The 17590-nt window shown below is 48.6% G+C and overlaps 1 long non-coding RNA gene across 2 annotated transcripts in view; it reads left to right on the forward strand.

Moving 5' to 3' along the window:
- LOC140708883 (uncharacterized) overlaps positions 1 to 16545 on the forward strand; it is a 34424-nt gene extending 17879 nt beyond the window's left edge. For both annotated transcript variants that reach the window (XR_012089149.1, XR_012089146.1), the window contains exon 4: positions 16284 to 16545. This is a non-coding gene — a long non-coding RNA (uncharacterized lncRNA). The remainder of the gene's footprint in view (positions 1 to 16283) is intronic.
- The last annotated feature ends 1045 nt before the right edge of the window (positions 16546 to 17590 follow it).

The raw sequence follows: 17590 nt of genomic DNA on the forward strand, positions 1-17590 counted from the left end.
CTTCTCTATACCCACCTATATCTAGAGGGTGATTGTGGGATTAAATGAGTTAACATGTGTATAGCACTTGGCCTCTAGTAAGTGCTACAGAGTGTTGGCCTCTGTTCTTATTATAGTTATTGTTACTGTTAGTATTAGTATTCTTACTATGATCATCTCCCTCCAAATTTCACACCCATGAATGCAGACTCCAGGCAGCCATGTAAATCTGGGGTTTAACTCTTGAAACTGAGTATGTCATCCACTTATCTTGCTATGATCTCGAGGGTCCCAGCCCCAAATATCTGAGACCTTCACACCTGCTCCCAGTGCTCCAGGACCCCCCTCACTGAGTTCCTGACCCTGATCCCAGTCTACCCTGTCCGGCTGGGGCACTTGGCCCGTGTCACCTCAGTGTGGGCCTAGACAAGGGAACTCAACGGCATGTCCTCCTTCCTGTTTCTCCCTGCCTGTGCGTCTCACCCTGTCAGTTCAACCTGTGACGTTTGCCTCCTGGCCACTTCTCTGTCTGCAACTGGCCACTTCTCTGTCTCTATGGTCACCACTCTGTCCAGGCCACCTCTGCAGCTATAACAACCTCCTTGATAATCTTTGACTCAAAAGGAAGGTTTTGTGTTCAATTTCCTTTATTTATTTATTTATTTATTTATTTATTATTTTTAGAGATGAGGTTTCACCATGTCACCTGGGCTGGTCTCGAACTCCTAGATTCAAGCAATCCGCCTGCCTTGGCCACCCGAAGTGTTGGGATTCCAAGCATGAGCCACTGTGCCTGGCTCTTGTGTTTAATTTCAAATCACACAGCTGTTGCACAAGTTCAAGCAATATAGAAGCATATCTAAACTGAAGACCTTTTGTTAACTCTGGAAAGATGTTAATAGTAGATTTCAGGGAAGTGGTTAGGGACAACTGGTTGCATATTGTTTGCATTTTATTGTTTAAATTTTGTGACAAGTGAGCATTGCTTTTGTATTTTAAAAATTATGCTTAAAACATAGGTAAGACACGTAAGTGGGAAAAAATTCAATGAAAAACATATCCAATGAAAACGAGTGTCTCTCCCCACCCTTAACCCCCAGATTTCACTTTCCTTAAGCAACCCTGCCTCCAGTTTCCCACGGACTCTGCTACTGAAAGTCTGTATGTACGAAAACACACATGACTGTGTGCACTCTTTATTTACATAGATAGATGTATGTTACACCCAGTGTCTTGCAGCTTGCTTTTTTTAACCTAACATACTTGTCATTCTTTCTAATTCATCACACATACCTGTGTTGCTCTTTTTCACAGCTGCATAGTATTCCACTGCATGGCTGGACCATATTTATTAATAGCTGTTTTCTTACTGATGGCCCTTTAGGTTGTTTCCAGCATTTTCTGTTATAAAGCAATACTGTGGGCCAGGCACAGTAGCTCACGCCTATAATCCCAGCACTTTGGGAGGCTGAGGCTGGAGGATTGTTTGAGCCCAGGAGTTTGAGACCAGCCACAGCAACATAGAGATAATTAGCTGGTTGTGGTGGTGCATGCCTGTGGTCCCAGCTACTCAGGAGCCTAAGGTGGGAGGGTCACCGAGCCCAGGAGGTTGAGGCTGCTGTGGGCTGTGATTGTACCCCTGCACTCCAGCCTGACAGAGTAAGGCCCTGTCTCAAAACAGCAACAACTACAAACAATACTGTGGTGACTGTCTTTGTATGTAGAGTGTGTGTGTGTGTGTGTGTGTGTGTGAGAGAGAGAGAGAATGTATCTGTGGGCAAAATCTCTGAAAGTCAGATTTTATAACAGATTCGTGCATTTTACGTTTTGATCCATGTGACCAAACTGCACTTTGGTACCAATTTATTCTCCTACCAACGTGTGAGGGTGCCTGTTTCCCCACAGCTTTGTCAGTACCATGTGTGAACTTTCTGATGTTTTTGTCACTCTAATAGATGGAAGCAGGTGTCTCAGTATGGTTTCAATTTCTATTTTTAAATGAAGAGTGAAGCAGAGTACCTTTTGCTTGTTGAGTGAAGCATAGTATCATTGGCCGGGCGCGGTGGCTCAGGTCTGTAATCCCAGCACTTTGAGAGGCTGAGGTGGGTGAATCACCTGAGGTCAGGAGTTTGAGACCAGTCTGGCCAACATGGCAAAACTCTGTCTCTACTAAAAATACAAAAAATTAGTCAGGCGTGGTGGTGGGCACCTGTTCTCCCAGCTACTTGGGAGTCTGAGGTAGGAGAATCGCTTGAATGTGGGAGGTGGAGGCTGCAGTGAGATGAGATCGTGCCACTGCACTCCAGCCTGGGTCATGGAGCGAGACTCCAACTCAAAACAAACAAACAAACAAAAAAGAGCAACAAAAAACCATAGCATCATTGTCACATGTCAGGAAGCTCCATTGTAAAATATAAAAATAATTTAAACCAAAATAAACATATAATAATAATTTAGGCCAGGTGCGGTGGCTCATGCCTGTAATCCCAGCACTTTGGGAGGCTGAAGCGGGTGGATCGCCTGAGGTCGGGAGTTCAAGACCAGCCTGGCCAACATGGTGAAACCCCATCTCTACTAAAAATACAAAAATTAGCCAGGCATGGTGGTGAGCACCTGTAATCCCAGCTACTTGGGAGGCTGAGGCAGGAGAATTGCTTGAACCCGGGAGGTGGAGGTTGCAGTGAGCCGAGATCACGCCATTGCACTCCAGCCTGGACAACAAGGGAGAGACTCCATCTCAAATAATAATAATTTAAAACAAAATAAATTATTTTGTTTTATTTTCTCCTTGAGCCTCCATACCGGGGCCCATGATATATGTCCCTGGAGGTATATGTGTCCTTGTGAAACAAACAGAGTTCTTTTATGATGAGTGTCCTGATGTGCAGAGTTCCCCTGTTCCTCACTTGCTTTCACCGGCATTCTGTTTCCCAGATCTCTGCCTGTAGCTGTGCATGGCCAAGCGTCTCTCCCAATACTGAAAAGCCACTTACTTCATTTCTCTTTCTTTCTCGGCGAGCTGTTGCTCATGTCCTTTGGGGTGGAACATTTTTCAGTTGTGAAGAAACTTGGGCCCTAAGTCGGTTTCCTCTGAAGCCAGGGAGACATATGGAGCTGGAGGGAGGGCACCCCAGCTGTCCCATGACTAATCTGGGTCCCGCTGGACCACACAGGCAGTCCCACATGTCAGGACCATGCCTGGGCAGCCCCCCACAGGCACTGCTGGCCCAGCCTTGGGAGGGGAGCTTGTAGGGGTTGTGAAGGGCGCTCAGGGGCTCAGGGCCTGGACTGTCCCCTTTAAAGTTGCCAGACTTCAGGCCTTCTCTTTGGGGCTCCCTGACACAGCCCAGGGCTCACCCCTCTTTGCAGGCACAGGATGGGTGTGGAAGGGTAGGGGCTAAGTCACAGTTCCTCAGCCCTCGGCATGTCAGGTCTCCCTGAGTCTCCTCATCAGTAAGACAGGGAGGACTCCTGGGGTAGCTGAGTCACCTTTCCTGCCTGCCTTTCCTTTGGCAGCCACATTCTACTCCAGCACCCATGCAGTCACCAAGGGTCTACCGAGCACCGGCTATGCACCAGGCACTGGGCATACATCAAGCAGCAAACCATGTGCCTTCCTGGAGCCGACGTCTGGTGTGTTTGAGTGTGTGGTCAGCACACTCACGCACCCTTCCCCAAGACATCATCATCCTGAAACTTGTGAATGTGCGAGGTTACACAGCCAAGGGGAATGGAGGCTGCTGAACAGCTGACCTTGAGCTGGGGGGGACGACCCTGGATTACCCAGCTGATGACACTGTGATCCAATGTAATCACAAGGGGCCTTATCAGTGCAGGAGGGAAGTAGGGGCGTTGCAGGCGGAGGGATGCAGCATGGGAAAGATGGCCTCGCTGTTGCTGGCTTTGAAGATGGAGGATGGAGCCGTGAGCCCAGGAATGCAGATGGCCTTGAGAAGCTGGAGAAACAGATTATCCCTGTGAGCCTGTAGAAGGAACGTGGTCCTGTCCACACCTTGATTTTAACCTGCTGAGACCAACTGTGGGCTTCAGTCCTCCAGAACTGTAATCTCACACGTTCGTGTTATTTCCAACTCCCAACTTCGTGGCAATTTGTTACAGCAGCAACAGGAAAGGGAAACACGAATAAACACGTGTAACATACGCGTGTCCCACGTGTAACATACGCGTGTCCCACGGTTCTAAGTGCTGCAGGGTAGAAGAAAGCCAGATGGAGGCTAAGGAGTGTGGGGGATGTTTGCAATTTTAAACAGAGTGAACAGGTAGGGAGGGCCTCACCGAGAAGGTGACATTCAGGTAGAGGTCTACAATGAGCCATCTGCATAATGGGTGAAGTGAACCAGGCAGAGGGAACAGCGTGTGCAAAGGCCCTGAGGTAAGAGCAGGGCTGCTGTGTTCAGAGCAGAGCAGGCACCATTGTACCTGGGTAGAGAGAGCAAGAGGGGACAGAGGGAGGAGTGGCCATGGAAGTTGTGGGAGCGTGGGTCAGATGAGGGCCTGGTATATAGAAGCTGCTGGACAAATGCATTCCAAGGTCCTGAGAGCCATGCGGGCACAGAGCTCCTAGCCTCAATGGCAGAGCATGTTTCTCCAGAAGCAGGGCTTGAACCGCCCCAGCTCTGCCCAGGCCTGCTGAAGGGGTTTGCACGTCCCTGAAGTAAGGAAGGGGTATGCCCAGCCCCTCTCCGCTACCAGCTCTTACCTCCTAGGCCAGCCCATTGCTTGGAATGTTCTCTTCATCCCAGTGCCTGATACAGCCTGGTCCAGGCAGGAAGCGGAGGTTGCAGTGCACCCAAACAGAGATATCGTGACCTTCCTCTCACCCTGGCACTGCCAGGCCTAGAGGAGAAGGCGGCACTGCCTCCCTCGTGATCAGGGCTCAGCCGTTGCCCTGAGCTTGGGCAACAGGGCTGCAGCCGAAGGAGAAAGGTCGCTGTTTCCTCTTCACTTCCTGTGCTCCGTGACCTGGGGCTCGTGGCTCACCCTCTCTGGGCTTTGATCTCATCTGTGCCACGAGCAGTTAGATGAATCACGAGTCGCAAAGAAACGGCCTGCAGCCACATCATGTCCACAGATGTGTTTCAATGTTTTAAATTAGCTGCCAATACTTATACATTGGGAAACTTCTTGTAAATCTCTAGATTTCTGGCTTTTCTTGAGAAAGCAGAAGATCTGGCAGTGCTGGTGACTAGAGCTGAGTAGCAGCTGCCTCGGTCCCCACCCAGCTCCCTCGGTGGTTTCTGGTTCCTGCCTGGCTCTTGGAGTCTTTGAGTTTGCAACCCTGGGTTCCAAAGGCCCTTCCGGCTCGGATTTCACTAATTCACGCAACAGCAATCCTTTGAGTGTTTAACATGTGTAGGACTCAGAGACAAGTCTATTTTACAGATGATGGAAGGGAGGCTGAGAGAGGGGGTGTGATCTGCCGGAGCCACACAGTCAGTGTGGCAGGGGCTGCATCTGAGCCACACTGACAATAGACGATCGATCCAAAAGGGCTTTAGCCAAGATTTATTGAATACTGACTATGTGCCCAGTGCCAGACCACAGCCCCTAACCAGACAGACAAGATCCTGCCTTCCTGGGCTGATATGGCAGTCCCTGAAGCTGAGTGATCAACAGATAAATACGTGATGACACCGGGGCTAGCTGGGAAGGTGCAGATACAACCTGGGGTGGTCACAGGGAGGGAGGGGGCAACATTAGCGCAGTTTCCTAAGGAATGAGGGTTTGAGGCCAGAGTCAGGTGGACTCTCTTCCTCCTCTCATGTCTAGTGTAGATCCTTTGGCAAGGGCCAGGAGACTGGGAGGGGAATCCCTCCTTGTGGCTGATTTTCCACTAAGACGGTGGTGACACATGGCTCAGGAGCCAGGCTGCCCGCCAGGGTATCTGCTGCTCATCCACCATGCAACCTCAGACTGCGACTTAATCTTTCTGGACCTCAGTCGCCAAATCTGTAAAACGGAATCAATTTGAGTGTCTAGCTCACAGGGGCACTGGTGGCAGGATGAAGTGAATTATGAATTCTAGTAAGTGAGTCACCTGGGACATTGGGCTGTGATCTACAATGAGCTGTGATCCCTGAGGAGAGGGGAGAGGCTACAAAGGTCACATCCATCCATCCCCTGTAGGACTGGTCAGGGATTAAAGGACTGTGGGAGATGTGGGACGTGTGGTAGGTAAAAAAAAAGCGGCCATGTGTGCTGTGTGGTCCGATCTCATGGGTAATGGTGGGACTTGAACCCACCGCTGACTCTAACTGCAGGAATTTTCCACCTTGGTGGAGGGTGGGACTAGCCTCCACTGGAGGCTGGGAATAGTATGTGGTCCTCTATCCTCTGGTGAACGCGGCCAGCCTGGGGGCACCTAGGCAAGGGTTTGAGGAGGAGGGAGGAAAGTGGAAGGGAGGAAGGGAGGGAAGATGGTTGTGCCTGGAGGCGCAGAACCCAGTGTCTCCTGGCAGGGAGGAAACTGGGTTCCTCCAGTTTCTGAGCAAACAGCAATATCTTCCCAATACATTACAGGCTCACCACTGCCATTCTCTGTGTGCCTGACAGAGACAGAGATGCACAGGCCTTTCTCATCATGAGATGGAGGCACCCTCTCATGAGGGAGGGTGGAGGCTGAGAGAGGCCTGTACACTCCTGCTCTGTCCCCCACCTGAACCTTGCAGGCAGGTAGTGAGCCTCCAGTAAATGTTAAATGGATGGATGGATGGATGGACTGGTGGGTGAATGGGGGTAGATGGGAGAATAGATGAACGGGTGAGTGAATGAGTAGATGGGTGAGTGGGTGGATGAATACATGGGTGGATGGAAGAATAGGTGAAATGAGTAAGTAAATAAGTAGATGGGTGGATGGATGGATAGATGGACGGATGGATGGATGGGCGGATGGATGGATGGATGGATGGATGGATGGATGGATGGATGTGTGGGTAGATGGATGGATGGATGGATGGATGGTGGGTGAGTGGATGAATGGGTGGATGGGAGAATAGATGAATCAGTGAGTAAATGAGTGAATGGGTGAGTGGACTGATGGATGAACGAATAGGTGGGAGGGTGAATGGATGGCTGGATGAATGGATGGATGGACTGATAGATGGGTGAGTGGATAGATAGATAGATGGGTAGATGAAAGAATGGATGAAATGGGTGGGTAAATGAGTGGATGTGTGAGTGGATGAATGGATGGATGGATGGATAGATGGATGGACAGATGGATGAATGGGTGGGTGAGTGGGTAGATGGATGATTAGAACTTAATCCTGAGAATACTAGACTTGGAGGAAATTACTGGGTCATTAGGAACCTGACCACAGAGTCATCCAGGCCAACTTCACCTCCTCTCCTCCTGGTTCCCTCAAGCCCAAGGATCTCCAGGGAGAGGAATCTCCTCAGAGCAGGATGATAGAAGTGCAAGGTGCAAAGGGAGCAGGTAAGGGATGAGAGGACCTGTGGGAACATGGGTCTGGATGAACAATAACCCCAGCCTCTATGGTATCTGGCTGTGTACAGCCCTAGAGTCAGGCAACCTGGGTACAAATTCCAGCTCCATTGCCTCCTTGCTGTGTGACCTTGGGCAAGTTACTTCACCTTCCTGGGCCTCTGCTTTTTCATTGGCCAAATAGGGTAAAAATAGTACTTCCATGAGCTAAAGGTTGTTATGAAGACTCTGTGGTATGACATGAGGCATTTTGCACTGGGCGTGACATGCTGTTAGTCTCAGTAAACATCAGTGACTATTATTTCATGCTTGTCATTGTTCCATGCACTTTCTATAAATGAGCTCATTTGATTCTCTTAATCTATGAGGTGTGGGCTAGTATTTTTTTCCATTCCACAGATAAGGGCTGGGGAGGAGCCCTTGGATGGCTCAGCTGGAAGGAACTCCCCAGAGATTCCTGGGGCAGGAAGGGAGGTTGGATCTGGGGCCATCCACAGGGTCTGTTGCAAGTGGGTGTCGGGATGAATTGGAGAAAGATCATTGAGAAAGCCTTGGGTTGGGGTTTGCTTGTCTTGAACACCTCTCTGGCACCTGCCAATCTCCTTTTTAAGAAAGACACAACCTTCTCAAGCTTAATTTTTTTTTTTTTCAAGAGAGTATCAATTTCCTAAAGCCTCAGGTTTAGAATCTACAGGAGCAATCGTAACCTGTGAGAATTTGATGACTTTTTCATGTCTTCACAGAATTTATCTGTATAGGGTTTTCTTTCTTTCTTCTTCTTTTTTTTTTTTTTTTTTTTTTTTTTTTTTTTTTTTTTTTTTGCTATTTATAGCAAGTATGTGCAGATACTGGCTTTCTGTTTCTAGTGATATTGTCAAGATTCCTTTAAATACGTTGCTTTATATAAAAGGAAAAATGCTAAGTTGTAATAGAACAGAGGGTATAAAGATGTGGCAAAACCCAGACTGAACACACACACACACACACACACACACACACCCCAGAGATAATGGAAAAAAGTTTACTTAGCACATGCACGCAGTCATCCAAATCCCACTGGCTCTCATTCATTCATTCATTTACATGTCTGTTCAACAAGTACTTATGGAGCACCTACTGTGTGTTTGTCCACAGAGAACAAGATAAGGTCCTCTTCCTATGGAGCTGATGACAACCCGGCAAAAAGTCAAACAGAATCATTTCATTAAGTCACACATACAATGAAGGAAACTATGAGTCTGTTCTTGCACTGCTATAAAGAAATACCTGAGGCTGGATAATTTATAAAGAGAAGAGGTATAATTGACTCATGGCTCTGCTGGCTCTACAGGAAGCATGGTGGCATCTGCTTCTGGGGAGGCCTCCGGGAGCTTTTACTCCTGGCAGAAGGTGAAGGGGAAACAGGCATCTTCACATGGCTGGTACAGGAGGAAGAAAGAGAAAGGGGAAGTGCCGCACACTTTTAAACAAGCAGATCGAATGAGAACTCACTATTGCGATGACAGCTCCAAGGGGGATGGTGTGAAACCATGAGAAACCGCCCTTATGATCCAATCACCTCCCACCAGGCACCACCTCCAACATTGGGGATTACAATTAAACAGGAGATTCGGGCAGGGACACAGATTCAAACCGTAACAGAAACACACCTGTAAGAGAGACGTGTAAGGAGATTTGGAGAAAAGGCCTCTTTTGCCTAGGGTGGTCAGGCATGTCCTCTTTGCGGAGGCGACATTTGAGCTGGTACTTGGTTGATAAGAAGCTGGCTGTGGGGAGACCATGGTGAAAGCCTGCTGGCATTAGGAACAGCAGGTACAAAGGCCTAGTGGCAGGACCCAGCCTGAACGCTTGAGGAGCAGAAAGAAAGTCAGTGTGGCTGGAGCTGAGTGAGTTGAGGGAGAGTGGGAGGAGAAAAAGTCAGAGAGGGAGCAGGGACCAGAAACCTAGGGCCTCGAGAAACATGGGGATTATTGTTTTACAGGAATGTTAGACATTACTATTATCTTTTAACAATGGACTGGAGGAACCCACATAGGTGGAGAGAGGGTGCCTTAGGAGCATGCCATGAGCTCTTGGGATGAGGGTGCAGCTCCATGCAAGTGCAGCTGAGGGTACCTGTTGAGGACTTTATTGTCCTAAGCGAGGGGATTTGAAGGAAGGAATGGGGAATTGAGGCCAGCTGCTGCCCAGGCACCAGGGTTCAGCCCCTTGAAAGATCTCCTTGCTGCAGGGAGCCAGGCTGGGACTGGCTCAGCCCACCCATCTTAAAAAAAAATTTTTTTTTTTTGAGACAAGGTTGCCTCAACCTTGTCTGTTGCCCAGGCTGGAGTGCAGTGGCACCATCATGGCTCACTGCAGCCTCCACCTCCCAGGCTCAAGTGATCCTCCCACCTCAGCCTCCCATTTACCTGGGACTACAGATGTGCAACCAACACACCTGGCTAATTTAAAAAACACGTTTGTAGAGAGGGGTCTTGCTATGTTGCCCAGGCTGGTCTTGAACTCCTAGGCTCAAGTAACAAAAAAAATTTTTAATCATCCAAATAACTCATGGAGATATTCTCCTTTTAATACATTAAAACATCACACATGAGGCTGCGAAGTCCCCACCTGGGCCCCAGCACTCCCAGCCTGCCCCCTGCCCTACTTTCTCCCATAGTTCTTAGCACATCTTCTGTATTGATGTCTTACTTGTTTGTTTCATGTCTGTCTCCCCTGGGAGAATGGCAGAGCCACAATAGGAAGGATATTGGCTTGTTTTCTTCCCTGCTGCATCCCTAGCACCTGGCATGGTGTCTGGCACATAGCAGGTGCTTAATAAATATGTATGAAATGGATGAATGAATGAAGTCATAATGAATGAGAACTCTCAATCCCCATTCCAGTCCTTCCTTATGCCCCAGGAAGTAACTCATCTTACCTCTTTGAAATTTGCTTTTCTACATCTTATCCCCATGGTTCTCAACCAGGGCAGCTTTGCCTTTCAGGACACATTTAGCAATGTCTGATGACATTTTTGTTGTCACAACTGGTGGAGGCGGGGGGTGCTACTGGAATCTTGCTGGTAGAAGCTAGGGACATTGCTAACCGTCCTGTAATGCATAGGACTGCCCCTTAGCAAAGAATTGTCCAGCCGTAAATGTCAGTAATGTCAAGACTGTTGTTAGTTTAGATCCTGGAATGTTGTGCTGCTATTAATGGGGAGGTTTGCCTCTGCTGACCTAGAAAACATCCAAGATTGGTTACTAAGGGAGAAAAACAGGCACAGAATGACGCATACAATATGATACCATTTATATTTTAAAACACACCAAAAAAAAAAGCCCTTTGTATTTCCCACAAGTCTATATAAATGTGTGTGGGTTGAGTTGGGTTTTTAGCTCTTGCCACAAAAGCACCTAAGAACTGAAGAGAGTTGAACGAAATGGTCTCCAGCATCTCTCCAGCCCAGATGTTCCCTGAATCCTTAAGTGGAGCAAACACTTGCTAAAGGAAGAGCCATCTCTAAGAAGGCAGGGAGACCAGAGCGAGACTTAGCAGCGGGAGGGAAGAGCAGGGACGGCAGGAGGTGTCCAGAGGCAGGGACACACACAGTGTGCTAAGGCCCCGCCACTCCCAGGCATGGCTCCCAGACCGGTGGCTGCAGCGTTGCCTGGGAGTGCATTGGAGAAGTAGCATCCCAGGCTTCACCCCAGACCTACTGAGTCAGAATCTGCTTTCCCACAAGCCCTCCTGGTGAAGAATGGCTTTTGGCTTAAAAAAACACCCAGAGACACATTTTTTATCTTACAAGAGAGAACAGTGGATGGAACTGCATTTCTCTCTGTTTTAACATCTCTCTTAAACATCTTCTAACACTTTTTCTGCTTTAGTGGAGGAACAAAGAAGGAAAAGAAAATGTAAACACACAAGTGCATGCGTGCACCCACACACACACACACACACGCAGCAACATCAACGATGTCATGTACAATCCAAGTGATGGCTAACAGGCACATATTTCTTTAATGAGCACCATTTCCGATGAAAAACGTACTTCATGCTCTATGCAATTCTCCCACCAAGATTTGCAAGCTCGGGGGTCATCATAGCTTAGGGGTTAGATGTGATGCTTTGGACACGTGAGGGACAGTCTCGGTAGTAAAACTGTTTGACAGCATGATGCCCTTATTAGTTCCATCATCTGGAGCAGAACCCATCAGACGGAGCGGAGCCTGTCATTTTTGATAGGGGGCGGAGCCTGTCATTTTTGATTGATGGGGAGCGGAGCCTGCTGCAGCTTAACCTGGTGGGATCTTGACTTTGATTACTGAGCTCATTCAGGGGCTGCCTTTACCATAAATCCATCTTCTTTATCGGCGCAAAGTCAGGCCTTTTATAGCAACCATCTGTATAAACAAAGTATCCTTGAGTCTAAAAAAATGACTTCTCTGGATAAGATTTTTTTTTTTTTGAATGGAGTTTTGCTCTTGTTACCCAGGCTGGAGTGCAGCGGTGCAATCTTGACTCACTGCAGCCCCCGCCGCCCGGGTTCAAGCAATTCTCCTGTCTCAGCCTCCCAAGTAGCTGGGACTACAGGTGTGCGCCACTACATCCGGCTAATTTTGTATTTTTAGGAGAGAGAAGGTTTCACCATGTTGTCCAGGCTGGTCTCGAACTCCTGACCTCAGGTGATCCACCCTCCTCAGCCTCCCAAAGTGCTGGGATTACAGGCATGAGCCACTGTGTCCAGCCTTTTTTTTTTTTTTTTTTTTTTTTAATACAGAGTCTTGCTCTGTCGTCCAGGCTGGAGTACAGTGGCTCAATCTCAGCTCACTGCAACCTCCACCTCCTGGGTTCAAGCAACTCTCCTGCCTCAGCCTCCTGAGTAGCTGGGATTATAGATGCCCACCACCACACCCGGCTAATTTTTATATTTTTAGTAGTAATGGGGTTTCAACACATTGGCCAGGCTGGTCTCGAACACCTGACCTCTGGTGATCTGCCTGCCTTGGCCTCCCAAAGTGCTGGGATTACAGGCATGAGTCACTGCACCTGGCCTCTGGGTAAGATTTTTTGACTTAATTGCCCCTTCACCTCCAACTCCCTTGCTTAAAAAGCTCAAGATGGGGCCGGGCACAGTGGTTCATGCCTATAATCCCAGCACTTTGGGAGACCGAGGCAGGCAGATCATTTGAGGTCAGGAGTTAAAGACCAGCCTGGCCAACATGATGAAACCTTGCCTCCACTAAAAATACAAAAATTAGCCAGGCATGGTGGTGGGTGCCTGTAATCCCAGCTACTCAGGAGACCGAGGCACAAGAATTGCTTGCACCCAGGAGGCAGAGGTTGCAGTGAGCTGAGATCATGCCATTGTACTCCAGCTTAGGCGACAGAGTGAGACTCTGTCTCAAAAAAGAAAAAAAAAAAAAAAGACTGGACCAAAAAAACATAATTTTATTCCCCATGTCTCTTAAGAAAACAAAAACATATTTTGCATTCTACGCCTCCCTGAGGGAGATGGCTGTGGGGGCAGTGGCGCTCTCTCTGGAAGGCTTTAGATGCCAACCCCTAGGGCATGAACGTTTATTCCCAGCCTCTGACTACTTTCTCCTGACCTCTGACCTCTGGCCTGCCCCCTTCCTCTTTCTCTGGATTCTGTCTCCCCTAATTTCTTGGGCCCACCTCTAAGCCCCTACTCCCCACGCAGGAAGGAAAAGAACATTCACAGGATAAATATTTAGCCCAAAGGTCTTGGAGAGTGTTTTTGGGAGGCTCCTCGCAGTGGGGCTCCAGGCATAGCTGACCTCACCCAGCTTCTCCTAACAGTGCCACCTTGGTCCTTCTGGCCTGCCCTCCACGCCCATCTCCCTCGGTCCCTCTGTCCAGGGCAAGTGGTGGTAGCCCCTGGAGGGGAATTTGGCTCCCTCGTAATCCCCATGATAGCTTCTCCAACCATCCCCAATAAACATTCATGCAGCCCATCTGCTTAGCAGGTGTTTCCAGCTGCCCTTTCGGAAAAGACTGCTGTCCCCAAGGCTCCCATATAGACCATCTGGGTCTGCCACTGCATAGATGTTGCCTCCTTCACAGCAGAGGTTAACATCCGGGGCTCCGAGTCAGACCTGAGTTCAAATCCGGCCACTTCTTAGCTGGGAGACTGTGGGCAAAGGGCTTTGGATCTCTGAGACTGCAATTCCCTCCCTGTAAAAGGAGAATAAAGCAGCGGTTCTAAACTAGGGGTGATGTCGGCCTCCCGGGAAACCTCTGGTAATGTCTGGAGACATTTTTGGTTGTCGCAACTGGAAGGCGGGAGTGTTAACGTCATCTAGTGGGTCGAGTCCAGGGGGTGTTGCTAAATATTTGACAGTGCACAGCACAGCCCCTTAATGAAGGAATTATCCAGTGCAAATGTCACTAGTGTCAAGGTTGACAAGCCCTGACGAAGTGCTACCCACACTGTCCGGTAGTTGTGAGGATGAAGATCAGGAAGCAGCTAACACAGGGCTTGGCCCACGCTAAGCACACAGTCCGTGACTGCGAATGTGGATTTTATGATCAACCTCTTTTGGTTTTTTTGCTCATCCTCTTCTCTCCTGCCCTAGACCAACTCCAGGGAGCTTCTTTCACAATCGAGCATACAAAATCAGCACCACCTGGCACAGTGCAAAGGAGCCACTCTGCCCGTCACCACGTTCACACCCCAGCCACAGACCTGTCCCTGGAGTCCCTCAGCTGCCTCCTCACTGGCCTCCCTGTCTCCATGCCTGCCCTCCTCCATTGCTTTCTCCCCACTGCTGCCCAAGGGAATCTCTCAAAACCAGTGTTTTTGAGCACTAGGAGGGCTCTGGATCTATGTAGAGCACTTTACCTACATTATCTTACTGAATCCTTAGAACAAACCTTTGAGGCAAATGCTGAGCTTATTCATTACGGAGGAGAGAAAACACGCTCAGAGAGGTGCCGTAACTGACCTAAAATCACAGAGCAAGTAAGTGGCAGAGCTAGGATTTGAAACCAGGTTTGTCTGAGATTAGACCTTATAACTGGGATGTTAGCTGCATCTCCTACTCACTAAAACAGTGGGTGTGCTTCAGAATCCCCTCAGAGGGGGCCTGTTACAATGGGGAGCCACATCCAGGGTGGACCCCAGGAACCCACATTTTGACAACCTCCCCCAGCTCCTGTTGGAGGCGATTCTGATGCTTGTGGTCTATAACGCACTTGGGAAAAGCCTCTCAGATCTTGTTGCTCTTCTTCCTAAAACTATCAATGGTTCCCTTTTCTACTCTGAATTGAGTCCAGAGTCCTGGGCACGTGGCCTTTTCTCCCATTCACTCTAGTGTTTGAGCTTGCATCTGGTCTTTCACCCCTTTGCTCAGGCACACTCCCTGCCTGTGACACCCTGCCAGCCTTCCTTCTCCCTGGGCCTGGTGGGTTCCCACAGGTGCTGGGCTGGGAGTTAGGACTTCTGGGTTTTAGCTTCATGGGATAGTAGTCTCCCAGCATGACCCTGGACACATCCTTCACTCTCTTTGGGCCTTAGTTTCTCCACTGGAGCCACAGAGATTTGACTGGATGCTGGCTGTGTAAACAGAGACGGTAAAGGCAGGCTCTTGCTGCCAAAGCCAAGCCTCTGGGCCTCCCCATCTGTTTGCAGGTCAGCAGCCTGTGTTCCTGGCAGGTGCTAAACACTCACTCATGCTGCTGAGAAGATCCAGGGAGGTCCGGCTCCAGTGCCATGACTGCAGTTGCTTGGGCCAAATCAATGTTTCCACATCTTATCTCTAACTGGCTCAGTCATAATATTGAGACACTTGGCCTCAAGTTGAGAAATTTAGTGACTCAGGGAGATAGCAGCTGTGGCCAGCTCCTGACCCCTGAACGCTCTACCCCTGATGGGGACACACCCTTCCAGAAAGAGAAATGGACTTTCCCTACCAGAAGCTCTTCGTGAAGGGAGAAGGAAACTGAGGACCAGAGAGGAGAAACAACTTGCTGAAGCCACACAGCTACATAGTGGCGTGTGTGCGTTTAATATTTACTGAGCACCTGCTATGTGCAAGTCTCCACAGTGGGTGCTATGAAGACAGGCATTAGCAAACAGGACAGAGAAGGGATTTGTTCTTGTGGGAATTTTAGTCACAGCCAAATCTTATTATTATTACTTTTTTCAGAGACAGAGTATCTCTCTGCCCCCCAGGCTGGAATGCAGTGGTGCAAACTCAGCTCGCTGCAGCCTCGATCTCCCGGGTTCAAGAGGTTCTTGTGCCTCAACCCCCCCAAGTAGCTGAGACTACAGGCACATGCCACCACGCTTGGCTAAGTTTGTGTGTGTGTGTGTGTGTGTGTGTGTGTGTGTGTGTGTGTGGAGACTGGGTTTTGTCATGTTGCGCGGGCTGGTCTCAAATTCCCGGGCTCAAGTGATCCACCCGTCTCTGCCTCCCACAGTGCTAGAATTACACGTGTGAGCCACTGCGCCTGACCGACCCTTGATATTATTGAAGGTTAACATTTACAAAGCTTTTATCATGTGCTGGTCACCATTCTAAGTACTTATTAAATCTTTATAATTACCCAGTGAGATGGCTGCTGTCATTTTACAGATAAGGAAACTGAGGTATAGTGAGGTTGACACTCACTTGGGGCCACATGCTAGTAGTATAGTGGGCTGAATGGTGGGCCTCTAAGAAATCAGGTTCTCCTAATGAGCCTGCAAATATTACTTTATATGGTAAAGTCTTTGCAAATATGATCAAATTAAGGATTTTGTGATAAGGATATTATCTGGGATTATCCTGCTGGGCTCTAAATGTTATCACATGTATTAAGAGCATGCATGTCACATGCTTCATAACAGGAAGGCCAAGGGAGGGTGGACAGACACACAGAAAAGAAGAAGACAATGTGAAGACCAAGGCAGAGATGGCAGTGATGTGGCTACAAGCAAAGGAATGTTGGCAGCCACCAGCAGCTGGAAGAGGCATGGAGTGATTTCTCCCCCAGAGCCTCCTGTGGGAGCACGGCCTGCTGACACCTTGACTTTCAGCTGAGTGAAACTGATGTTCACCCTCCGGCCTCCAGAACTGTGTCAGAATAAACTTCTGTTGTTTTGAGCCATCGAGTTTGTGGCAATTTGTTATGACAGCCACAGGAAACTAAGCCTAACAGCTAGGAAATGGCCATGCCAGGATTCAAACCCTAACAACCTTCCAATTTCTAGCTTTACAGATGTGCCTTACTCTGTTTTTTTGTTTGTTTGCTTGTTGTTTGTTTTTTTGTTTGTTTGTCTGTTTGTTTTGTCATCGGTCAATCCTAGTCCTGCAAGAAGGTAGATAAGATTGCTCAAAAAACAAACTCTGGTAGGTCAGCTGACTGTTGCACTGAGGTTAGTCTTTGCTGGGGGACCAGGCTGTCCTTGAGATGGTTTCTTCTCCTGCAGCTGGCTGGCCCAGGTTTGTTCTCATGGTGGCTATCCAGAGTTCCAACAGAGAGGGGAGAAATGAAGAAGACTCTTGAGGCCTAGGTTGGAAGCGGGCACAGCATCACTTCCCTTGGATTCCAGCTGTCAGAGCAAGTCTCAAGGCCAAGCCGAGATTCAGATCATGTGGAAATAAACTCACATTGCAAAGGGCTTGGGTGCAGGAAGGTCATTAAGTAGAGCATCATTGTGAAAAAACTACCCTAGTCTCTACCTCCAGCTCTAGAAGTAGGAAGGCGACGCAGGCCTGACTGATATGAGCTAGAGAAAGAAGCAAAGGGATTTGCACCTGACTTTAATAAGGCCAACCAGAGTTAGTCCCAGAATCTCCTTCCACTGGCATTGCCAAGCTGCCAGGGCATAAGGGCTGCTAAGGCTATCTTGACACGAAACAGGGAGAGGCTGACTGAGGGAGAAGCCAATACAAAGGAAAGCATTGCTAAGAGAGAGAAGTGAGTCCTGGTAACATCCGTGGAGCCCCTGGATCCTTCGATACCTGAAGCTGTTTTTCTTCCCAGTTCCCTGAAGCCAGGATTTCCCACCATTGGACTTTCCCTGCTTGAGCCATTAAATTATTGTTATTATTATTGTCAATCAGTTAGAGAGAGAGAGAGAAAGAGTTTTTCCTTTCAGGATCAAGCACCATGGTCAATTGAAGCACAAATGCCTCTGAATTCTTGCCTTAC

This window comes from Chlorocebus sabaeus, chromosome 2 (assembly GCF_047675955.1).
Source record: "Chlorocebus sabaeus isolate Y175 chromosome 2, mChlSab1.0.hap1, whole genome shotgun sequence".
Taxonomy (NCBI): Eukaryota; Metazoa; Chordata; class Mammalia; order Primates; family Cercopithecidae; genus Chlorocebus; species Chlorocebus sabaeus.